Genomic DNA, 26,076 nt, shown 5'->3' with positions numbered 1-26,076 from the left:
TTAGGTTGATTAATGAAACAAATATGCCATAACGATCACCAATTTTTTTAAGTTTAAAAAAAAAGTATTTTATTTATTTATTTATTTGTCAGAGAGAAAGAAAGAGAGAGAGCAAATGCAGGCAGAGTGGCAGGCAGAGGCAGGTAGAGAAGCAGGCTTCCCGCTGAGCAAGGACCCTGATGTGGGACTTGATCCCAAGACCCTGGGATCATGACCTGAGCCAAAGGCAGTGGCCAAACCAACTGAGCCACCCAGGCGTCCCTGATTATTAATTTTTAAATCTCAGTTTTAGTTCTATGGTTTCATTATACTGTGTCTTATCTGATTTTTTTGAATAATTTCTTTAAATTTGAAAAGGACATAGTTGTCTTTCATAATTCAACTAGAATTAGAAGTTTTGAGTGAGCATGGGCCTTTGATATAATCTAGAAAGAGCAGGTTTTAGTAGCAAAGAACACTTCATTTAGTGTTAAGAGATCTGCATTCAAGTTAAACCATGGGTGACGGCCCAGTCCAGTTGCTTTCTCACCATCAACCCAAGTTCAGTCAAGGACTTTTCAATCAGATTTAAAACAAGAACAATAATCCTTGTCACCCTCCCATGTCAAGGGGGTGTTATAATGATGAATGAGCTCCGGGAATAGATTTAGCTTGCTGATGTATTTGTAACCCATATGGCTGTATCACCCTTTGACTTTTCTAAGAGGAATAGAAAATAGTTACATTTAGTATGCCACAAATTAAATTTCTGTCAAGTTTGGTTTTAAAAACCACTTTCCTAGAAATCTGGATTTTCATAGGCTCGCAATGAATCTTTATTAGATCCCACGTAGGGAACTGAAGCTACTATGCTAATACTGGGTGATTTTGTGTAAGTGGAAATGAAACTTTGTGCATTAAATATATATATATATATATATATATATATATATATATAGTCTTTCATAATTCAACTAGAATTAGATATATAGAATATATATATATATATTCTCTTTTTAAAACAGCTTTATCGAGATATACTTGACACACAAAACTCCACATATTTAATGTGTATATAATTTGACTAATTTAGACATGTATATGCCTGTGAAACTATCACAACAGTCAAGGCAATAAACATATCTGTCTCCTCAAAAAGTTTCTTTTTTTTTTTAAGATTTTTATTTATTTATTTACTTGACAGACAGAGATCACAAGCAGGCAGAGAGGCAGGCAGAGAGAGAGGAGAAAGCAGGCCCCCTGCTGAGCAGAGAGCCTGATGCGGGGCTCGATCCCAGAACCCTGAGACCATGACCTGGGCTGAAGGCAGAGGCTTTAACCCACTGAGCCACCCAGGCGCCCCTCCTCAAAAAGTTTCTTAATGACCCTACATTTTTTTCTTTACTTGAACAGCTTTAAGAATTATGTGTCAGTACTGCGCCCTCTATGTATTCTATGTGAAGTACTGATACAGACAGAAATATTTAGTAGAGCTTCAGTATTTTTAGTATTGATCACATCAAAGCTATATAAATTAATTATATAAATTAGGGATTAAAATCCTATAGGCTGTTATTGTTTGGTTGTTACATTTTTAAAAATTCCTATACCCAAAAGTGTTTACCAAATGCTTATATGTGTGATAGTACAGATTAAGCCAATGTTTTTGATTAGAAACATGTCACTCTAATGTAGAAGAGGATTTTTTTTCTCAGTTGCTCAATTCAGTTCAGTAAACATTTGCTATAGATCTTTTTTTCTCCCCTGTATCAAGTGGTATTTTCATAAGAGCCTGTACAAAAAAATTCATCTGTTTGCCTTTTGGAATTTATATTTTCAGCTAATCTTAGATAATCCTCATGCTTCTTCCCATTCCAAGAAAAAGATATCCTGGGCATCTCCTTAGACTCGTTTCCATGAACTCAGACTGCATGGGTTGTAGCATGGCTACAGGGTTTGCAGTAAATGGAAATAAAGCTAGAGTTCTAGACAGAAATGAACTTAGAAAATGAAGGAAGTAGCCTAAATATGCCAACAAAATGAAAGAGTGAGAAAGAAAGGAAATCTCCTGTTCTATTAAAAAATGAAGAGTTTGCAACTGAGAATAGGTTATAAAAAAACAATGATCAGGAGGCCACACTAGAAGAGAAGAGGGCTTTCTAGATGCCTGTGGCCTCAGGCTTGGTCAGGAGGATGCTCTTTAAGGAGTAAGGGTGCTCAAATGTCGGGGGACCCGAGTATTCTACTTTAGCTGAGTTGAGATACAGCAGAACACATTTCTTGAAGGTAGGGCTTTCTGAGAGTAGCTCACCTGTGACAAAAGCACCCCTAATAAAGAAACTTTACTTGGGAAAACAGGGTACATGTGTCAATCAGAGGGCCCCTGTTTTCTGCACATTTGGGGATTAATCATGCGTTAAGACAGAAGAGAAGCTTTATTGAATAATGGACCTCTTAACTGCTAGTAATTTCAGGGCTTACAATCTTACTCGAAAAACCAAAGAAGTTTAAAAAGCCACATTGAATACTTGACACACAGACACACACACAAAAGTCAGTGGTTTCTTGGTAGTATGATTAGTTCTTGCACAGTTTCAGAAGAAGAGTTATATCATACACAAAATTGATAAAAATCATAACATAAAAAATAAACTTTTGTGTTATCTGTATGATAGAAATGCAAATTTAGTTATTTTATAATGGACAGATGGATATAGTGGCTCTCAGTTGTCACACTTCATGTAGATCAATTTTTTGGAAAATCCATTGCATAAGTATTTATTGAATATGTACTAGTAGATGGAAACATCATAGCAGTAAGCCTTCCTAAATGAAGATAACATTTGCATTGCATGTGTGGCAATGTTTATAATTTCATTTACAACAATTAGGGATGTACTCAGATAAGTGTAACAAAAATCATGAGTTACAGTGATGTAGCCAAAGTTTATGCTTATATTTTTTCATGTAGTAATTATATGTAGAAATAGAAACTCTGACTGATATTGGCTCATAGGTACAATAACATCATGGTAGATATCTTTGCAGTTCTCTTGGCTTTTCCCTTATGATGGCAAAATGGATGTACCAGCTCTAGGAATCATGGCCACATTTAAAGTAGAGAGAAGGAGGAACAGGTGAGTACCGACATATCTGTCTCTTTTATCAGGACAGCTAGGGGCTTCTAAGAAATATTTCTTTCAGACTTTCCTTTATGTCTTATTGGCTAGAACTCAATCATGTGATTACTTATAACTGCCATGAAAGTAGGGAAATTAAGTATTTGGCAATGGGTAGTATGAATATTATGATTGGTTTGGATTAATCATGATTCATTGCTAGGTACTGGATATATTACTACCCTGAATATAATTAAGTTTTTAGTAGCAAGGAAGGGCAGAAGGAGGGGAGATATTATTATTAGGCAAGTAAAAATATCTGCCACATTTTGCTTCACATTTTCTGTCCATATGGAGTGCCATTTTATGCTTATTCAACACAAACTTGTAGGCATGCTGACCACTCTACAAGATAATCTGTTAAGCAGCTAAACTACGTCCAAAGTGATAAGTGAATATTACAATACACTTAAAAAGTACTGGTTTGGATAGTCCAGAGAATTAAACCATTTGAATTTTATTTGGACATTTTTATCTTTGTGTTTATATAGCCTCTGTCCTGTGTAAAGGAAAATACATAAAAACTACAAAACAACTATCAAATTATATGAGAAAAGAATCCAACATGTTATAATAATTTAAAAAAATGGCGAAGTAGTCAAAGTAAATGGCATTCCATTTAACATCCAGCCTAATGAGTGGCATGGCCTTGGACAACTTCTATTACCTGTCTAGTTGATTTCCTATCAATAAATTTGGTCTCTGTAGTCCAAATTACCTCATTCGAAAACTCATAATGTTGGTAAAATAAGATAAAAGGATTGGCTTGGAATGATCATATACAACTATGTAGTTCAGAAGAAAAAAATGAATAAATATTTGATTTTCTAGTTTAAGTGAAAAATGATATAGCTGATAGTTACATTAACCTAACTTTTCATTTCAAAAATATTTTAAACATAATTTATTAGAAGAACAATGGGAAAGAGAAAAAAGATCCTGTATATGTCAACCTGAGACATGCCACATACATTCTTGTGTCGTTCTTAAAAGGTGCTGAACGTGAAGACGGTAAACAAAAATGAGATAAATTCACACATTAAATTTACTTACCTTGTAGTATATGATATGATTTTAAATGGTTATTATTTTCTCAAAGGAGACAGTTGAAAAATTGCAACTTAAATTTTATTGATTTTCTATTAGCTGTGTTTTCAGAAGAAGATAACAAATGTAGCTGATTTTGTGAAATTATTTATGTCTTTGTATTTGTCATAATTTCCTTATACTCAGAATTCCAAGATATAGTTATATAAATCATTTTACATTTGTCCAATTAAGTAATTATGGGTAGGAAATATTTTTGTTGCATTTCTACAAGAAAATTCTTTCATAATCCCTATCTACACTGTGTATATATAGTAGCTACATTTGAAAATCCATTTATAGTATAGGTTAGTTGAGGATTTTCCTGTAATTAGCACCATTAGCATTAATTTATGATGCCAAAATTGAAAAATAAAATGGTATAAAATAAAAGGAATTGAATGAGAAGTTACTTTTAAAATTCAAGGGTAAAAAATTATGTTCAATTTTATAAATACAGTCTTTGTGGTGGGTTCAATCAGTGCATTCAGATATATTACCTGAAGTTTTTAAGTTGCACTTAATCAGATTGGCTGTGGAAATAGCCCTTTAGCAAAATTACATAGCAGCTTTTAAAATTAAGGCCTTAAAGCTATAGGGTATAACAACTAACCTGTAGAGTCTTTAAAACACATCAGCAAAGTTAGGAAATATTTGGCACCTGGGAATTTTCTTTTGGCATTATTAGGGTTACAGATACAGTCAAAGTATTCACGTCAGAAAGGTTTTCAATGAAAATTCCAGATGTTTGACAAATGTGCTCCCTTATCCTGTTTAGACATATGCAGTATGTTCATTCTTCCTAACAATTTCTCTTTTAAAAAAAAAAATATGTAGGCATCAATAAATACCTTGACCTAATGCATGGTGACTATAGATAGTTTAGAATTTGAACAAACAAACAAACAAACAAAATACAGTATATGTATAGCTGACAGCTTGGGAAATATTTCCATCTCTTCTAATGGCATATTATAGTAGAAGTTTGTCATTCTCTTGGCTGCTTATCATCTATCTTTCAGATATTCTGCCTTTAAGTGTTGGTGAGTGGTAATGCCCCCTCCCAATTTAGAAGTTGAACTGATAGTTGCTTTCCTGGATTCCTTTGTATAAGAGTACAGAGCAATGACTACATTTTCATCAATCAGATTCACCAGCCTCAGACTCTGAAGCAGGTATTTGTGATGCAAACAAGGCCAGAAACTCTTCTATTGTGTTGGAGATTCCAAGAGATTCAATTCATAGAACAGTGGACAGATAGCTTTTTTGTTAATGGTGGCATCCTGAACTTAGTGTTTTCAGTATTAGTAATGTTTAAATTGCCTTATCCAGTCCTCAGAGATGAGCCAGTCATAACTTCCATGGACAGTCTGAAGTATGATTTCCAGAGTTGTTCTTGGCTGTATAGCCCTGAGACTTGGTGTTTGGGGTGGCCAGGAGAATGTGTCTCTCAAAGCTCCAATTATAGAAAGCTTAATTAACCAAGTGTTCAGCTGCTGTGGTCTGAATTTCATCACTGAGTTTGCGCTCAGGCCATGCTTTGCATAGGCTATAGAGCCTGTAAGTGTATTCAGCAAGAATTCTAAGACAGGTACTCAGTTGGGTGATTGATGGCTTTGCCGAACTTTCTTTAATAACTGCGCTAAAGAGCTTTCCTCCTATCATTTTCCCCTCTTGCCTTCACCAGGCATCAGATTGTTGCATGGTCTGATGACTCTTCTAGCTGACCCACATCCTTCCCACTTTTCTTCTCAGGTGTGTTTCCCTAATGAAACTGTTGTATTTTTAATTGAGTCTTGGTGTCTGCTTCTTGAACTGGAACTAACACAGTTATCACGTGAGCTAACACATTTTCTTCAACACATTCCCTTTCTGTTTAAATAAGCCAGAGTTGGCTTTTGTTACTTTTAGAACATTCAAGGAGATATATATATATATATATATCTCCTTGAATATATATACACACAGCCACACACTGTAGAACCATTACAAATTGGTATTAATTATATACAAACAAATCTAGTTACCATTCCTTGCCCCGAGGTTTTAGTTGAATCGGGTATATATTTACATACCTAACATTTCATTGAAATAATATTCATTGAAAATCACCCAAATTAAAGACTGAAAATTTTATAAATGTTTTTGGTCTGTTTATACAAACATTTACCAAGTTCCTTTCTGGAAAGAGTTGCTTGGAGTAAGAGAGTGCATAACTTAAGGGAAGGTATCACAAGTTAATACTGCTCTTTATGGATACTTCATGGTGGAATGATTTTAGATATTGAGTACATAAATGGCATGAAATGTTTAAGTAGAAAAAGTCAAATAAGATAATAAGCTACAGTATATTTTTGGGTTTTTAAATTGTTATTTGTATGTAATAAAATGAGGAGACTTTAAATGAGAGGTTTAATTGTTTTGATAAACGAATGCCTCTGTGTGACCAATTAAGATGTAAGACCTTTTCATCACATCAGTAAATTTCCCAGAGCCCCCCACTTCAATCTACCTCCACTTCCTCAGGGCAAGAAATCTGATTTCTATCACTATAGTTTATGTAGTATACTGATCCAAAAATTCATATAAATGGAATCATACAATATGTCTTTTTTTGTGTGTCTGACTGCCTTGAATCAACAAGATGTCATTGATAGTCTTTCTTATTGTTGCATATATCAGCAGTTTGACCTTTTTATGGCTTAACAGTACTCAATTTTAGGAACACATCAGTTTGTTTATCCAGTCACCTATTAATTGGCATTTGGGTCATTTCCATTTTTTATAGATTATGATTAAAACTGCTGTGAACATTCTTATATAAGCGTTTTGTGGTCATGTTTTCACTTTTCTTGGACAAATATCTAGGGATGAATATCTAGATGAATTGCTCTATCTTACAGTAAATGAACATTCAACTTCATGTTAGAAACTACTGAATTATTTTCCAAAGTGATTGCATAATTTTCTATTTCTACCAGTAATATATGAAAATTGTAGTTGCTCCTCACTGATTTTTTTTTCTTTTGTGCTTCTCTTTCTGTCTTCTTTTAGATAATTATTATATATTACTTTGTTTTCTTATTTTTTCTATTGTATTTTTAGGCATTCCTCTTTATGTAATTTTTTTAATGGTTCTAGGAATGAGAACATACATTCTTTTTCTTTTTTTAAAATTTTATGTTTTAAGTAATCCCCCCACCCAAGCTTGAACTCACAACCCCAGGATCAAGAGTCGCATGCCCCAGTGACTGAGCCAGCGAAGTGCACCAAGAACATACCTTTCTAACTTAGTACAGTCTACCTTATAATACCCTCCTTGAATTAGGTAAGAATCATACAGCCGTATAATTATATTTATACCTTTTCTTGTTCTTTTTTCTTGTTATATAGTCTACTTCTTCATGTATTATGAACCTCGTAATATATAGCCATTATGTTTCAATAAATGAAACCAATCCAAGAAAATAATAAAAAGCAATCTTTTGTATCAGTACATACAGTAATCATTTCAGGGTACTTTCCTTATTCTAGTTTATGTTTGGATGATCTCTACTGGCTATTCTTCATATTCACTCTTCCTTATTCTATGGATTTCCACTTTTTATCTGTTAAAATGTTGCTTTTACCTTCAGGCAAAAAAAATACTCCTACCTTTTATATAATGGAAAAAGTCATTGCTTCTCCCTTATTCTGAAAAATTAAGGTAAATTTATATATAGGGAAATGTATATTCTAAAGTATCCACTTTGGTGACTTTGCCAAACATATATATTCATGTAACCAATGATCCAATTAAAATATAAAACATTTCCAAATCCCCAGAAATTTACTTTATGCCTCCATTTAGTCAATTCCTATGTACTACCAACAACTAACATAATTGGATTTCATTTTTTGAACTATACTTGTTTTTTGAATATAGAATTTCAAGATAGCAGGATTCCCTATCTCTCCTACCTACCCCCAGTACTTATTTATTTATTTATTTATTTATTTATTTGACAGAGAGAGATCACAAGTAGGCAGAGAGGCAGGCAGAGAGAGGAGGAAGCAGGTTCACTGCTGAGCAGAGAGCCCGATGTGGGGCTCGATCCCAGGACTCTGAGATCATGACCTGAGCCGAAGGCAGAGGCTTAACCCACTGAACCATCCAGGCGCCCTTACCCCCAGTACTTTTAAAGCTGCATTTTCTTCTATCATTGTTTTTGACTTGTCATTCATACTACCTTTCCACAATTTAAATGGTATACAGTTTATCTTTTTTCTCTGTATTTAAATATTTTCTCTTTATTATTAGTTTTCAGCAACTTGATTATGATGTGCCTAGGAGACAATAGTGTCCCACATTTCATCTGCTCATTGTTTATATCTATTTTTTTCCCTCTCTGGTTTATGTTTGGATGATCTTCTATGGTTCTTCTTTAATTTCACTGCTCCTCTTCTGATCAATTTACTGTTAATTCTATCTTAAATTTATCTTCAAATATTATTTTAATTATGCAATTTCTATCTGTAGAATTCTGAAACTGACGACCAATTCACACACCTCCCCTGCATCTTTGATTATAGAATTTTTAACATATTTATAATTGTTATTTTATAGCTCTTTTCTGCTAATTCTAAAATCAGGATCATTTCTTGGTTTCTTTGAACTGACTGATATTTTTTTTCTTGGAGTACACCACATTTTCTTGTTTCTTCACTTTTATAATTTTTTAATTGCATACTGCATACTTTTTGGCATATTCATCATAGAGACTCTATTTTGTTGTCTTCCTCTGAATGGTGTTGGAGTTTTATTCTAGTAGTGAATCGTTGATGGATCACTTTTAATGTGATGTCTGTAGACTTGGTTTTGTGTTCTGTTAGGACATGTCTGCTTTAGTTTGGGCTTTAATACTAGGATGTAATTTTTATTCCTATGGCATGGTCTTTCTGGTGTTTTAGTGGAAAGCCTGAGATGTTTATCAACTCTTTCTAAGATTTGAACTCAAACTCTGTGTCTTCTGACATGGAAAAAGCTACGATGTCTGCTTATCTCTTTCAATTTTCAAGTTGTTGTTTTTCCCCTTGGAAAAACACTAAGTTTTGCACAATTTTAGAAATCAGCCAAGGATTTGAGGGAAACTTAAGTGCATTATTCTGGTATTTCTCCTTTTCCTTTTTAAGTTTCTCTGTGAATTCTAGCCATTCTTATAGGCTCCAACTCTTCAGGTTTCTCAGACTGTGGCTTTCTGCTTGAATTTGTGATCTTTCATTAATTTGTGTTTTCTCAAATTTGAAGATAATTTAAAATGTTGTTAGCACAAGAATGGTTATGGTAATATGGTCTTCCCCTCCTCTCTATCCCATTCTGTTAGATCTAGATTATGTGGAAGTAACGCATAACAGTTTTGGGTAGAGTTAGAAAGTAGAGTCAATGCAATTGGTTATGTTAAAGTAGAGTATGCCCAAATCAGAGTCCCCTTTGTGACCAGATATTCCCCAATTAAAGATATTAATATGTTAATGTACATCTTTAAAGCGGTTTGCCTCCATTGTCTTCTGGAATTTAATTTTTATATAAAGGAGAATTTAGAGTTGTTTTGGCATTTTCCCTTCTCTTATTTCATCTTATCCCAAAATACTTGTAGAATGGCTTATTTATCATTGCTATTTAAAAATCCTTAGGGTATTACTATGCATGGATTTCTTTGTATTTTTTGGCAGCATAATTTTTCCGTTTGCATATCCAAATTTTGTTTTAATTCCAAAAATATTTTCTTAAGTTGTCTAAAATGATCTATATATGTATAATTCCAATTTCTATAATAAAAATACCTGTATCTGTAATTCTAAGGTCTGGTATTCAGTCTCCAACATCCTCCTTTGAATATTATGTCTTTTTCATTATTCTTGCCTTCTAGAAGAATTTTTCCTTTGTTCTATATTTTACCAATCTAATATTCTGCTATTCATGTTTTGGTAGTTTTTGGCTTTTTTCTAGTACAGTCTTTGGTTCTGCTCTTCAACTTTCAATTCCTGCCATAATTAATCTTTCTTTGCTTATATGTTTATATCCTATTGCTTTTTTAGGGCTTTGGTTCCTGTGTTATGAAGTTCAAATCTTTTATGTTATGAGGATTACTAAAATCCTAAGATAGAGAGCATGCAAGTGGGGTGGAGGGAAGGAGGGCAAAGGGAGAAAGAGAATCTTAAGCAGCCTCCACTCCCAGCATAGAACACAATGAGGCACTTGATCTCGAAACCCTGATATCGTGACCTGACCCAAAACCAAGAGTTAAAAAATTTAACCAACTGAGCCACCCAGGAAGCCCAAAAGATTAATTTTTAATGAGCCTACCAAATAAGACTTATCTCAGAAATATAAATATGGGTCAGTAGCAGAAAATGTGTCAAAGTATGTCATGATCTTAACAAAGCAAAGCTTAGAATGTTCAAGAAACATCTAGGGAGGCCAGATGGTTAGAGTGGTTGAGTTCTGGGGGAAAAGAGTAGGAAAAGAGATAAGAGAAGTAATGGGGAAGGAACAGATTATGAAAAGTCTTGCAGGAGATTGTAAAGATTTTGATTTTTACATCAAGTACCATGGCAAGTCTTTGCAATTTTTTTGAGTAGGGCAAGTGACATTATCTGACATATTTTAAAAGACTCAGTCTGCTCTCTGTTAGAAGATATTTTAGGGATTGAAGATTGGGAGCAGAAAGATGATCATTATGATACATTTTTTAATACTACTGAGATCTTTTACTAATATCTTATATACTATTTTTTCTGTCCACTTTCATGACTAAGATTAGTTTATATGGTTTTCTAGTGCTGTCCTTTACTAGTTTTTGTCTCATGATTAAGCAAATTATCACAGATTAGGTGAGTATTAAGCTGGATCCAATGTCCTTTTGACATGGCTTCATCACAGCTGAACACTTTACTTTCTTGTACTTTGAGATGGTCTAGAATTAAAATTCCCACAGACCTGGAAACAGCAGTTTCTTCAAGAAACCTAATTCTTATTTGTCAAGAATGGTACTTAGAAACCAGCATTTGGGCATTGAGTTATTTTGTATTTTTGAATCTGTTTTTGTCATTTAAATTCCTTCCAAGAAACATACTTTTATAGCTAAATTTTCAAATTTATTGGCAAAATTGTGTTTATTTTAAGGAGTTCTTTTATGTTTTAAAAAAGTCTCTTTTGTACTTCTATTCCTAAATAGTCTTGGTTTTACCCTTAAGGATAATATACTCATATAAACAGATTTGAGTTTTGAACAATTCTTTCTTGGGGGGTAGTTTGCATTTGTTTTCAGTCTCACTAATTTTTGTCTTAATTTTAACTTTTTCTTTTCAATTTCCTTCAAGGCAGTCACATTGATCTTCAATATTCTTGATTAAATCGTACCATGCTCCATATTCTCTTACAGATCGCCAGGTAATTCCTGTGTACTGTGAAGTTTGGGAACCACTGGGATAGGATATTCATTTATTTGGTTACTCAATCTCTGTCCCTTGTTAAATATAAAAACAAATTAACACTTTTGACTTGTCTTTCTTAAATATTATTTCTTTTAATGCATGCTAAAATCTAATATTTCTTAAAAATGCTGCCTGATAATGGCCTTTCAGGAAACTCCAGATCTCTTCTCGGCCTTTTGGCTAAAATCAAGTGTAGGAAAGTCCGGAGTTGTGCATTTCGTCCATATCTGTGAAATGAAAGCAACAAGTACTGTAGAAAGAGGTTGTGTGTTTATGAGACTAAAGAACCTTAGTTTAAACTAAGAAATGATCAGAATGAAAGAAAATTTTTAAAATCTAAATTGATAATGAATAAACCTGTAATCATTGCTTTTTGAAAATTAATTTAATTACAACAGGGTACTGCTTCTATGAAAGAAGAGTTGTTTTGGTGGGGGAAGAGGACAGATGCATCCTCCTAACATTGAGCCCAGATAAATGAGAATTCACCAGCAAATAAAATTCATCACAGTCCTATGCCACGTTCCTTTTTGCGTTCCTGATCTTTCCTACTTCTTCTCTCTCCCAATCTCTCCCTTCCCCCTCCTTACTTCATTATATTTGCAAATTCTTGCCATTTGGAACAGTTTTTAAGGCAATGGAAAAGTGATGCTTGAGAGGTGAAACGCAATCACAAGCTGGCCTGGAATCAATCGATAGGGAGAGTTCTTGACAGCACTCACCAGCTGATTCCCAGCTGTGCTTGGGATACCGCTGCTGAGCAGCCGTCCTAGCAATTTGGGTCCACTCATGGTAATTGGTTTCAGATGATTCCAGAACAACTCATTTTACACTGTCCTCTTCCCAGAGCCCGAGGAATTGGAGGGCGTAGTGTAACATGTTCAAGGCAAAATCCCAGCTTCGTGGAAATCCCATCACTTAAATTCTAGTCTGAATTGGATCTCATTGTGTCTTGGTAGTCCCTGTGTGGTGAGAAGGATTATTATAATGTTATTTCAGTGGTTAGTTGTGTTCACCCCGATGCTCTCGCTATGACCCTTCTATTTTTCTCAGAATATCTTGCTTTACAAACACTAAATGTGTCCCTAGTCATGTAATTAAGGAAAATGTTAGTGATCATATTCCTAATGTGGAAAAGAAATAGTGGGTACAATTTTACCTTGTTCTCGCTAAATGCCTCCCCTTTTTAAATTTGAAGTTTCAAATAAAACAAAAATGCTTTCAGCATATATTCCTCTCATTTCTTCTTTCCTCTGATAAAAGGATATAAATAAAATTTCAGAATTTCTTTAGTAAAGAAATTAAGTCCATCCAGTTGCTCATTTCATAAACTGTGATGCTATTTTCAGCTCCAAGTAAAATAAAAAGATGTCCAGTAATAGTGATTTAAACAATGAGGACCTATTAGCTAACATAAGAAGAAGTCTGGAAGCAAAGTGTTTCCAGGGTTAGTTCAGAAGCTGAAGAATGTTACAAAGGACCCAGGTGTTTAGCAGCGCAATCGAACTCCCACTTCTACCATCCTCACTGTCACAGTGGGTGAGGGATGTCTGCACTCATGGTGACAAGATGGTTTCATTAGAGTCAAGCATCACATCTTCAGAAAATACTATTAGTGGTGTTCTGGTCAATGTTTAATGACCCACTCTCTAGAAAACAAAGACAAACAAAAAAAATTCTAATTTGTAGCATTTGATGATTTCCATCTTGTGAATTTTCCCAGCGCTGGGCAACTTCAAGGTCCTATATGGTGTCATCGAGTGCAGCATATAGAAGTAGCAATCATGAACCAGTGTGTGCTGGCTCCAGTATACCACTAGATGATATCCAGAGTCGGGCAGAATCTTTTTAATAATATCTAGAGAGGGAAAGCTTTCCCAGAAATCCTTAAACAGCCTTATGTCTCATTGGTCTGGCTTGCCTCTAATGCCTACCCTTAAGCTAACCACTGTCAAGGGGCCTAAAATGATCATGATTGCTTTGAAAGAAAGCTTTGAAAACTACATTTACTCCTGGCAGCAGGGTGACTTTCTTAAGCCTATAAGAGAGTACATACCTCCGAAATATTGAAGCAGTCTAGCAACTAGGAAGGGGATGAGAATGCCTGGTGTTTGGGCAAATAATAGCGTCTGCCAAAAGGACAAAGCCAGACATACCGTGTTCTTACGCACAAACACACTTGAGGAGGAGGGTAGAAATGTAAGGATATACAATTTTTATTCTACTTCCAGCATCTTTTTATGAGTCTACTGCAAAAACACACACACATCATTTGGATGTGTCATCTTTTTGTTTGGGCAACTCCTGGAGCCTTGTCATGGTGAAACATCAAAGTGGAAGGAGGTTCCTAGCTGAGTTGGCTTGAGGGCTCTTAGAGAGCACTTCAAACACTGTGAATGGTTGGGAACAGCTAAAATCCCCCTAGAAAAACATCATCTCTTGTAAGAAACATGACCCTAAACAAGGTTAATATATTTTTGAACTTGAGCACTTTATTATCTGCTGTTCTCTAGCACCTTTCTAAAGTGTGCTAATCATTTCTATCAATTGAGATGTTTCCTTTTGCTTAAAAGAATGAAGTCTTCCTCAGAGATGTGCATAGCTGAAGCTAACGACGCCAGCGAGGAATGGTTAAGAAGGGCTTGGGCAGACAAAAATACTGTATTTCCTTGAGGTCAAAAGAAAAGAAGCATGTTTGTTCCTTTTGATTAATGGATAGTAATTCAAGTCTTTCTTTCCATTATAGTATTTTCCAGTGTCTTCTTTTAGTATTTTTATTTAAAGAAGATGTCAGCTCTTTTTTTTTTTTTAAGGTTCACTTCTCTTATTTATCCTTCATATTCCTTCTTTAGCAGTACTACCCTCCCCCAATATACTCGTACCACCTTACTTATGAACCTACATCTTTTTTTTTTTTCCTGTTTCTACAGAAGCTAGATTTTAGATTTTGTTGTTGTTGTTGTTCCATTTGCCATTGTTAACTGTTCTTTTTCTTATTGACAATGCAGAGGTGACATTAGCTCTTCAAAATTCTGTTCCCATTGTTATGAGGGGTTAGTAACCCTGCTGGTTCCAATTTTAGGCTAACAAATCAAGATACAGGAAGCCTTGACAAATTGAGGAGCTGATTCTCTAAGGTGGGACCAGCACAATGTTGTAATACAGGAAGAACTCTTAATGTCTTTGTAATGGTAATGACTATGTGTTGCCACACAAGTTAGTAATATTACATTGGTGTTGGTCTACAGTATTTTACATGGTTTAACCTATGCTATAGTAAGCAATTCAACATTAACATTTGTCACATGTGCTGTCTTAAAAAAATGTTTTCTTTTTCTCTCTTTATTTTAGAGAGGAGTGGTAATCAGTTTGCTCTCTTCTGGTGGAGAACTTCTCAAGGTGAAGTATATTTTGATTTTAAATGCATACTTAGATTTAAAAAAAAAAGAAATGTGGAGTAGATGTAAGGAAGCAACCCTTTGAGGTTGATAAACCTCCAAGAATGAGTGAATTTATCAAACTTGGAAATATTTGGAAAAGAAAAGAGATGCTTTGCCCACAGTATCTTGGCAGTGCCTTGTCCAAAGTACAGAAAGTATGCTGAAGACCTAGTGTCTCCTTCTAGGTTTGTGTCTATTCAATGATACAAATTTACTGGATAGATCTGTCTTCTCACTGGGGTCTAAAAAAAGTGATTCCTTCACCATGGGCACTTTATGAATATTTGGGTACCAGATAGTCATTTTGAAAGATGTGGTTTTCTTTGACCAGTTGTTCAAGCATTCCATGGACACATACGATGAGAAAATAATCTAGTATTTATACTTCACATAAAATAATGATACTTTTTTCCTGATGTCAAATTTAGAAGGAATACATTTCAAAACGGTTTCATATACATGATAGCTGTTCCTTTGTACACTAACACCTAGAGCTGTTGTATTTAGATTCCTTGCTTCACTACTTACCTACACAGAAATTTTAAATTTGAGGAGTATTTTTCAAGTTGGTGCTTCCCAATACCAAAATGTCTTTTAATGAAAGATAGATAGTTTAGTTATTACATTATTAGAGTAATTTAAAAATTTAAATTTGCTATCTGCTTTGCTCCCATGGTCACAAAGGTGAAATAAAGAACAAGCAAAAATTACTGAGAAACAAATAAAATTTACAATTCAACTGTTTTTTTTTTTTTAAGATTATATTTATTTATTTGATAGACAGAGATCACAAGTAGGCAGAGAGGTAGGCAGAGAGAGAGGAAGAAGCAGGTTCCCCACTGAGCAGAAAGCCCCGTGTGGGGCTTGATCCCAGGACCCTGGGATTGTGACTTGAGCCAAAGGCAGAGGCTTTAACCCACTGAGCCACCCAGGCGCTCCCAATTCAACTCTTTTAAGCAACATTTCTCCTTCTGTTTTATAAGAACTGCATGTGGTTACTGCAGATTCCTGCTTAATCAAATTTTGATATGGGTGTTTTTACCAAGTGCATATTTTACCTTTTAAAAATTCAGTTTTTATTCTAGAATAGTTTTAGATGTGTAGAAAAAGTATAAAGATGGTACAGAGAATACCCATCTGTCCCCCATAATTTCCCCTATTATTAATGCATTACATTCATATATAGATTTGTTACAGTTAATGAACCACTATTGATATTTTATTCTTAACTGATATCCATACTTTGAGATTTCCTTAGTTTGTACCTAGTGTCCTTCTTCTGTTCCATCCAGGATATCACAATACAATGAGTAGTCGTGTTTCATTAGCCTTCTCTTGGCTGTGATAATTTCTCAGACTTTCCTTATTTCTGATGACCTTACCAATTTTGAGAAGTTCTGATCAGGTAGTTGGTTAGGATATCCCTTGATTTGGGCTCATCAAATGTTTTTCTCATAATTAGACTGATGTTATGGGTTTTGGTGAGAAAGCCAAGTGTATTTTTATTTTTATTTTTATTTTTTTTAAAGATTTTATTTATTTGACAGACAGAGTTCACAAGTAGGCAGAGAAGCAGACAGGGAGAGAGAGAGGAGAAAGCAGGCTCCCCACTGAGCAGAGAGCCTGATGTGGGGCTGACCTGAGCCAAAGGCAGAGGCTTTAACCCACTGAGCCACCCAGGCACCCCCCAAGTGTATTTTTAAATGTAAGTGTTTTATTCTGTATTCCCATTTCATACTGTTGGTATTGTTTATGTTTGTGAAAGTACAGGTTAAGGTCTTTTGGAAACATGGATATTAACTGCACTGCTTACCATAAAGTTGTAAGTAGATCATGTAACAAAGTTAAATTTTCCAAAGCAAGGAAATTCTTAACTCTGGCACAATTTTGCTTCCCTTTGGAGAGTCAGACTATTACGAATTTTCAGTGGTGGTTTCCTGACTTCTCAATCATAAATATACAGGACTAGAAAAGACCAATTCTGGTTCTCAGGAAGCTGTGTAGTATAAAACAGTAGTTTTCTAACTCGTGGGTCATGAAAATCTCTGTTCAAATGAAATCTTGCATGGCGCCATAAACAAATAAATAAAAAGCAAGACTGGTCTGATTGAAGCAGTGCAGAGACTAAGCAGCAGAGGACTTACTTAAAGTATAACTGCAAATCCTCATGTCTGATAGATTGGTAGAAAGAACAGGGAACAAAAATACCTATTTCACATGATTCATATGAGGCTTCAGTAATATGTAAAGTGTCTGGTGTTGTGCATTTATGGCACATAGTTGCTCAAGAAATATCAGATCCATTCACAAATTGTAATTTAGTGACTGTATCTTTACTCTGTCATTTGAATATGTCCCTGTATCTTTATGACCATATCTGTGTATTAACTATCTATATATTTGTGTGTGTAGGTGTATAACCCAAAGAAAATAAAATATTTATAATGGTGAGGATATGAGATAATTGCATTTAGTAATTAAATTTTATATTGTGAAATTGAGGTAATTACTAAGAGTTAATATCTAAACAGATAATAACCCAATGAAACTGTGTAAAATATTTTCTGACATCTAGTATATACCATGCTTTAAAATGCTTTCCCAAACAAGACATGAATATTGTGTTGGTGAGAGGTTTTAAAAACTACTGTCCCCATATATCATATTACATTGACAATATTATAGAGTATCTTGTCAGTCAGACTAATTCAATTATTACGCTATATTTTCTAATAATAAAAAAAATTCAAGTGTTATCACTGTCTAGTTTGTATTCCAGGAAGAGGTTAGGAGTAATAGAGCTTAGAATGCAACAGAAAATTTACACTAGTCTGAGCCATTAAATCAGAATTCTAATGTACTCCACTGTGTCAATGTTTGACACAAATTTTCCCTTAAAATGAACAAAAATGTTTAAATGATAACCATAACAGTAATAATTTGTCTTTGGTGTTTGGAGTACTCATGAATCTAAATAATAAATTTTATGAAATTAAAAGGTCTTAATTACATTTGGTTATAGGTGGATGACTAATAAGTTTTTAATGTGCTCAATTACTTTATGTTTAGTAATTAATTGCAATATTATAAGGCATTATGTTAATGATAATATTGCAATGGACTTTAAAATATTTTCACATCCATGTAAGGTAGGAAGTGAAAACAATTGCTTGTCCAATTTTATAACTGCATAAGCAAAGCAAGGAACAATTGGGTAACTTTGGTGGATCACAAGGATATTCATTGGAGCAACTGAGTGTCCTAAATCTTGAGTCAGTAACATTTCCATTGGAGAACATGGCTGGTTTTGATAAATCTATTGTATTTATAGTTTTAAAATTTGTTTTGTCCCTCTTTACATATTTAACCGAGTGTTCTCTTTTCTTTTTCTGAATCTTCCAAGTCGTTTCAGTTGGATAAAATTCAATATCTAATACCTTTGGATTTGAAGTGGCAAATTTTTAATGTGTGAAAGAACGACAAAGTGAGGTGATGCACTATTATGTGTTTAGTTGAAGTTCTGGGTCACTGTCATATTGGTCGGAGTTTTACCCTTTGTGATTCTGTGCAATTATTTTTCTGCTGAGTTTATCCTGGGTCCTGGCCAGTGCATTGCCTATGTCCTTCTTAGTTCACAAGTCAAAAGGCAGTAGAAAAACCACTGTCAAGCCACAAATAGTATACTTTGTTTTATTACTAAAACCTGAATATATTGGGAGTTTATTTGCTATTTCGTAGAGTATTGGAGATAGCTAGAAAACACTTAAATGACTGACCTATAGAATTAACTAGAAAGATAGAGATGATGGCAAGATACACTGTGTTATTTTTACATCAGTTTAATTAGGGGAAGCTCATATACAACACTGACATCACTAGACTTCTCTGGGTTCCTGGATATCATTTAAAACTGAATCCATATCCGAAGACCAGATCCTGCTTCAGGTTGCCTTTGCTGAGCTACAATCTTTTTATTAAGAAATTACCATTCCAGGCGTGGCTGGGTAGCTTAGTCGGTTAAGTGTCTTCCTTCAGCTCAGGTTTTGATTCCAGGGTCCTGGGATTGAGCCCCACATCATCCTCATCAGGCTCTCTGCTCATCAGGGAATTTGCTTCTCCCTCTCACTCTATCCCTCACATCCCCCCCCACCTCCACTCATGCTTTCTCTCTCTGTCAAATAAATAAATAAAATCTTAAAAAAAATTACCATTCTGTCTGGCCAGCATCTCTTTTTCCACAAGTCATCCCTGTTCCTTTGCCTTATTTTCATTATTTTAATGTGACGGTAGTTATTCACAATCCTTCATATGACATATTTCAAGAAGATGGTGATGTTCAGGGCATATTTTTACTGACTTCTGTCCTCTGTAATACTTCTTGCCATCTCTGAATTTCCACTGTCATTCATTTTTACTTTTCTGGTGTGCTTCTTTTTGTCCCATGTGATAGTTATGCATGTGTGCTTGTTTTATCTTCTCTATCTGAACACATACTCTGGTAAAAGAACAAGAGTTGTGATTCACCTCTTGTTACCCGCACTCCTGGTCTGTTGCTCAGTGTTACATAGAGAGTCAGTGAACATTTACTGAAGTAAATCTTTAGACTATCACAGAATGACATCAGAAAAACACAGCTCTTGCTTCATATCTCTGAATGTTTACTATTACTCAAATCCTACCAAAATTACTCAACTCAGAGCAGGATGGATCTCTGTGTTGGTGTGTATCTTTTGTTTTTAGTGTGGGCTGTATTTTTTTTTCCTCTCTTGGATTTTGTGCCTTCTAAGTATTTTCAACCTAGAGACTTTTCTAGCTTTCTGGATGTTTGCAAAGGCCATTGTCTACTTAAATTTATCTGCTTCACTTTTCATTGTTCTGTGTCATTTTCTTCAGCTTTTTGATAGTTTATATAGCTTACTAACTGCACGATGTTTAAGGTGTTGAGGTGTCATTTGTAGGCTTCATAAAAGGAGGTCACAGAGAGTTCAGAAATGTTTAGAAAAGGGAAGAAATCTTAGGAAGGTTCTTCTTGAGGTTAGCAATTTAGAATCTCTTCATTGTTTGCACTCAGAATGCGATATGTGATGCTAAGATTCTCTGTTGTGAATCAGGCTAAGGAAAGTGAAAAACCGGGGAAAGTAAGGGGTATCATATTTAAAGGAATATCTCAAATCCCTCGAGCCCGAGTTCTTTAAAATGTGTGTGTGTGTATGTGTGTGTAGATTTGTGGTAATTTTAAAATGAAACACTTAATTGAGTTTGAAAAAGAAATTTAAAGAAAAGAACAATAACAGAAATTTCCATTGCGCTGCCTAAATTTATTGCTCACAATTGTGGAATATATTTCCCAAGCCATAAAGACATGAAGGAAGAGCTTCTGAGTCATTATTCCCTTTCTTGTTAAGGCCGGAGGGAAGTAGAATTTAAGATTGTCATTTATGCATCTAAACATAACTATTCTAAAGGTTGCCAGTCAGAGTATCCATTGAGAGGAGAGAGAGAGGGGAGACGGAAATGACCAATAGCTGGCTTCTGGCTGGATAAAACATTTACACATAACTCCTGGCTTCCCCTCAAGTGGAGCTTTTGCGAGGGATTTATAGGTCAGATAGCTCAGCAGTTTCAGCCTGCTGCCCACTGTACCTTAACAAAGCTTGTGCGTGTTTGTACAGCTGGACTGGTAGCTGTGGGAGTCCCAAGAATCCCACAAGGCCTCGTCCTTTTACCTCCCCTTCGCCATTTACCAGCACACAAATACATACAGAATGAAACTGTCTGACTAGCAGGTTAAAGGCCCACAATTCAAGCCCTGTTTATTTTCTTTCCTTGATTTCCTGCTGCTACAGTGAGTAAATGGTATTTTTCCCCCTTGCTTTTTTTTTTTTTTTTCTTTCTTTAAACCTGTTTGTCTGTCAGTGTCTGGTAGAGAATGAAAGAAATACCGATATTTTAACATAGTTTATGGAATTTGTTAGTACACTTTGGTGTACTATTCTGAATCTCTCCTTCTCTCTCTCTCCCTCTCCCCCCACCTTCCTCTGACTACCCTTTCCATCCCCCACACACACCTCTGTCTCCTTTCTCTCAAGGTCTTTCCATTCTCATCTCTTTCTCATATGTTTTTGGGAAAGGAATTATTTACCCAAAGGAAGGAAAAAAAAACATCCCCAAACTCTTCAAGTGTAACTTCACCCCAAGGAAGGGTGTTATTTTAATTACTGTTGAACCCATTCTGTGGGGAGGCCTGTAAATGCTTGATGCAGCTCAGAGAGTGGCAGTTAATATGCCTTTTGAATCAGTGCCACAAACTACAAAGACTGCCATCTGGGGAGGTATTACGTTTGTAAGAAAAAAATAGTTGAGACTTTTCTTTAAATGAGCTTGTAAATTCCAGTCAATCTTAGGTTCATTTCATTTTTTTCCAAAAAAAAAAAAAAAAGTCCTCCCATATGAAATACTTAAAATCATATTAATTAACCAGAAAAGGAACAGCAATTCTGAATTTCAGTGAATATCACTGTAATTCTAGGTTTGATCCGCGTGTTTATATTTTGGAATTTTTTTTTTTTTTGTCATCCCAATAGCAATTTCATTAAACTCTTTGCATTGGAAAAGAATTAAATTGATGAAGAAAAGTTTGTTTACCTGTTTTGTATTCTTAAATTATCTTGTTTCTTCATACCAAAAAAAAGTTTTAATTAGAAAGCAAAAATAGTTAATTCTGGCACTTCAGTCATTCTTCATCTCCTGTGACTGTTTTGGCAAATGACACAGAAATGGAGGAATATTGGGAGTTGGACAAAGCTGATTAGAATTCAGGTCTCTGAGTGTAACTAGCGCACTGTTCTGAGACAAGGCATGAAACTTCAGCTTCATCTGGAAAATGGGAAAAATGGTACTTTGCCAACTTCCCAGGGTTGTTGAGGGAATCAAGTGATATGATGGCTGCCAGAGTGCTTTATACACGGAGACATTTTATGTAAATCTAAAATAGTATTCTTTTTTTGAAGTTTTAAATTATTCTTGATAGTTGAACTTTTCCTTTCTTTTTTTGGGAGAATATTTTCATGGCAAATCCATCATTACTGGCAGATGCAAATTCTAAATTTCAAGGAGACGCTAAATCAGATGTAAATTATTTTTTAAAAGTAGTGTTTGCATGGTATCTTTTAACAAATTATAGAGGTACCTGAAATATAATGGGAAAAAAACATGATTATTTTAATGGTAGATCCTATTGATCTCATTATAAATATTCAGGAGAACTTCCTATAATCTTATTTCAAAATACTCCAGGATGCTTAAACTTCACACTCTGTTGACATTTTAAATTACTTAGCAGGAAACCTTCTGATACTTATCCTTCCATTTGCTAAAGTTCCTTAGTTCAAAATCCCCTATGGAATTGCAAACTTCGAGGCACTGATTTAGTAAGGAAAATACACAAGAAACAGGCTCTGAGCAACATTGGACTTCATGTAACACCTTTGCTATTAAGGACTATTAGAAAGACATTTTAAAAAAATCTACATATTGCATTGAAAACTAATTCTTACTACTCTGAGAGAATAATGAACAACTTTTCACTCAGGAATTTTTCTTCATTTAATATTTGAATTATCATATGGAAGATATTTTTCAGTTTCCCCCCTCTCATCTCCTTTCCCTTCCCATCCCTATGTGATCCCTGTCTATGGTAGTCTGCATGTAAAAAGTAGATATCTCTAGAACAATGTTTCTGTCCATATCCACTTTCATTTTTAAAAATTTTTCCATGTCCACTTTCATGTCCATTTACATATCCATAACCACATCCAAATCCATCCTTTGTCTAATAAGAATAGGAGGTCTTCCTAGAATATTTATTCTCATCATTTGGATTCCATTACAATCAAGGCGTTTTCTTTAGCTAATAGCTTTTGGTCAAAATAAATATTTTATTCTAGCATAATTAATATTCTTCAATTTGAAAAGTCTAGTAAAAACATTTAGTCTATTGTTATTTCCCTTCAAATTTTTATCTGTTTTTTCATTTATTCCTTCTCCTTCCCTTCTTTTCTGTTCCACCTGACATTTTACCAATCTTTGTGCTAAATCTTTATTTAAAAAAATAAAGCTTTAATATTCCTATGTGATGGATCAACTTAGGGCTTTGTACTCATTGTGTTCTCATCATTCTGTGAAGCAGAATCTTTGTGACAGAACCACACTGTTCTTGCACGGTGGAAGGCACTTGCATGGTGGAAGAGGTAGTGGACACTGAAAGTATCTGTTGCTCTCATAACATTTCTGCAAGGCTGACTAATTTGCTAATTGTGTGAGATAAATTTACGTGGTTAGGCCCATAGTTCTTATAAGTGCCCAGCATTTACCTGTTCTTCAGCTGTCCTCTTTATTAGTTTCTTACTCTAATGGATTCCAAAACATCCTTGAACAATCTGCTTAATAAATAAGAGGAGGTTGTTGTAACTGAATAAGCAACTTCTAGGTTCAGACCAGCAGCTAAGTACATTTTTTGAGTGCCTTGGTTAAGGAAGCATTTACATTCAAAATCTTTAATGAGTTTCTTAACTGAGGCAGAAGATGCAATCAAGATGTGTTTCCCCTGTGAAAAGTGGAAGATTGCTGTAGAGTATTAAAAGTTGAACAGCTGGCCACTGTTTATGAAAACAGCCAGGCTCTTATCCATAATACAGGAAAGTGAGTCAAAAGCCAAAGTCTCCTGTTTTTTAAGATACAGCTGGAAGATTTTCAGAGCTCGGGGAGAATTTTAAACATAGGGTAGACATATCTTCCCCCCACCCCTTGTAAATATAGGAAAAAGAGGAATAAGAAAATATCTTCAGGGTAAAATATCTTTATCAATTCTACAATTTATATTCTACCAAACACATGTATCTCTTTTGGGAAAAAATATTTGGTTAACTTTCACCAGAAATAAGAGCAGGTGACTTATGTAACCACTGTATGAAAATAAGAGGAAAGTTAATTAATTAAGGTAAAATGGAGGTAAAAAGTATAAAACAAACAGAGCTTAGAATTAGTTTTAATTCCTTTACAGTCTCCTTACTGAAGCCAATTCATGACTTCAGCTGAAGATACTTTTTCATAGTATAATGAAAAACTTTCTTAATCAATTCTTTGGAATCCTGGCATCCTATCTGTTGTATTCCAGATTCACTGATTTTTATGGCCAAAGAGATTTACTCAGAAAAGAAGCTCTGGATGGGGAAGTTAAGGAGGACGTAAACTGAATGCTTTATCTGTATACTTTCTAGTCATCATTTTAACTTTATCCCTTTGGGTAGTAAATATCTATCTACTGGTAGAGAAGAATTTCTCCTATCTTCAGCACGAGTAGGAATCAGAGTTAGAGAATTTGAGGAACCAAGAAAAAAAATCAAAGTTAAAATACAATTCATTCTACATATGAACTTCCCTCTACTAGGCAGTTGTATTTTGGAAGTATCTAGATGACCTTATTTTAACAGATGACCTAAGACTCGCAAAACAAAACAGAACAAAATAAAACAAAACAAAACAAAACGCCTTGTCCAACAGTTAATACGAATTTGTTCAGAGCCTTCCCCATGCATAAAATCTGTAAGTGCTTCATTTGATGCTTTTATTTCTCTTTTAGAATGCTACTGAGTTCTGATAAAATGATCACAAGTTTGGGCAAGAGAATTTGAACCTTTTGCACAAGAGATTTTGAACCTTATGCATGGAAAAGTGAATATGCATTTATACATTTTACAATGAAAACTGTTCAAGTAGGTTAAAGTTGAACTTCAAAGAAATCAAAATGAAATACAGCATGAGATAAACAATGGTTTTTAAAATTTGTACACATATCCTACATCTAGGTTTCAAATAAATCACATTAGTTAAATTAGTTGTTATTTCATTTATTGTCATGCTAAGCTGCTTATAAAATACGCTATAAGTTTATCATTTGTCTTTTTATTGCTTTTTTTGGGAGAGCGGTTTCTAACCTATTATTAGAATTATTAGAATTCTCCAAAGAGGATGACCAGTAAAGCTAAAGATTTGGATTGTCCCATGAGTAAAAACAAAACAGAAAAACTCCTTGTATAGTCATTAAGTCTTGTATGATATGAAGCATTTACTTCTTTTCCTTGTTTTCACTTTTTCTCCCTGTAGCAAGCATTCTTTTAGTCAAAATCAACATGCAGTGAATTCTGGTTTCCTAATACCTAGGGTGCTTTCAGATATAAAATAAATGCTTTTAGTCTGAGCCAGTTAAACAGAAGCCTGGACATACTGTGGGGTGGGTAGGATTCCGATGAGAGGGAGAATAGGTGAACCCTGATATGAGAGAAAACAGTTCTGCAGCTTCAGGAAAGCCAGGGAAAGCTGGAGGGTTAGGGGCTGTTCTAGGAGCTCAGTGGTGGCAGGTGCTATAATGGAAGTGGCTCTGCCAAGAAGCCAGGTTGCATCTCACAGCAAGTAAGAAGAGCAATGGGTTGTGAGATCCATATGCTCGGCTTTAGCCTTTTGGTCAGAAGAAGAAATGAGGTATCACAATGGCACACATCAAGGATGTCCATGATCCTGTTTTCTTTTTGTCTTGGATTATACTGCACTGGGCCATCCTCAAGGTCATGGGCTCTTTTGATACCCTATTAGTCTAACTGTGTTCTGAGCCTTAAATGTGGTCAAAAGCCACTGAAGAAATAGCATCAACATTCAACAGAATCCATTTCTACCATGGAGACATAATGTAAGCTATTTATATTGTGTGACACAGATTTTGGGTGGAAATACTTGCTAATAGCAAGCAACTTTTAAGACTATAATTTATATGTTCCTTTAATCCTTTTATACTCTGCATAGGTTAGGTTAGCTCTTTGAGCAATGTTTGGAAGAGGAGATATGTGATATGGATGTTGAAT

General features: G+C 34.7%; 1 long non-coding RNA gene across 2 annotated transcripts; it reads left to right on the top strand.

Annotated features, from left to right (window-relative positions):
- The first annotated feature begins 14,696 nt into the window (after positions 1–14,696).
- LOC116872558 lies at positions 14,697–24,860 on the top strand. Of its 2 annotated transcripts, none has more exons than XR_004383671.1 (3): positions 14,697–14,911; positions 15,072–15,119; positions 24,801–24,860. It is a non-coding gene; the product is annotated as an uncharacterized LOC116872558 (long non-coding RNA). The 2 variants fall into 2 exon arrangements; XR_004383672.1 differs by having other exon boundaries at positions 14,823–14,857.
- The last annotated feature ends 1,216 nt before the right edge of the window (positions 24,861–26,076 follow it).

The sequence above is a fragment of the Lontra canadensis genome, unplaced genomic scaffold, assembly GCF_010015895.1.
Source record: "Lontra canadensis isolate GAN:19392208 unplaced genomic scaffold, GSC_riverotter_1.0 scaffold2, whole genome shotgun sequence".
In the NCBI taxonomy this organism is placed as follows: Eukaryota; Metazoa; Chordata; class Mammalia; order Carnivora; family Mustelidae; genus Lontra; species Lontra canadensis.
The sequence above is the reverse complement of the archived record's forward strand: the minus strand, read 5'-3'. Positions and strand labels throughout refer to the sequence as shown.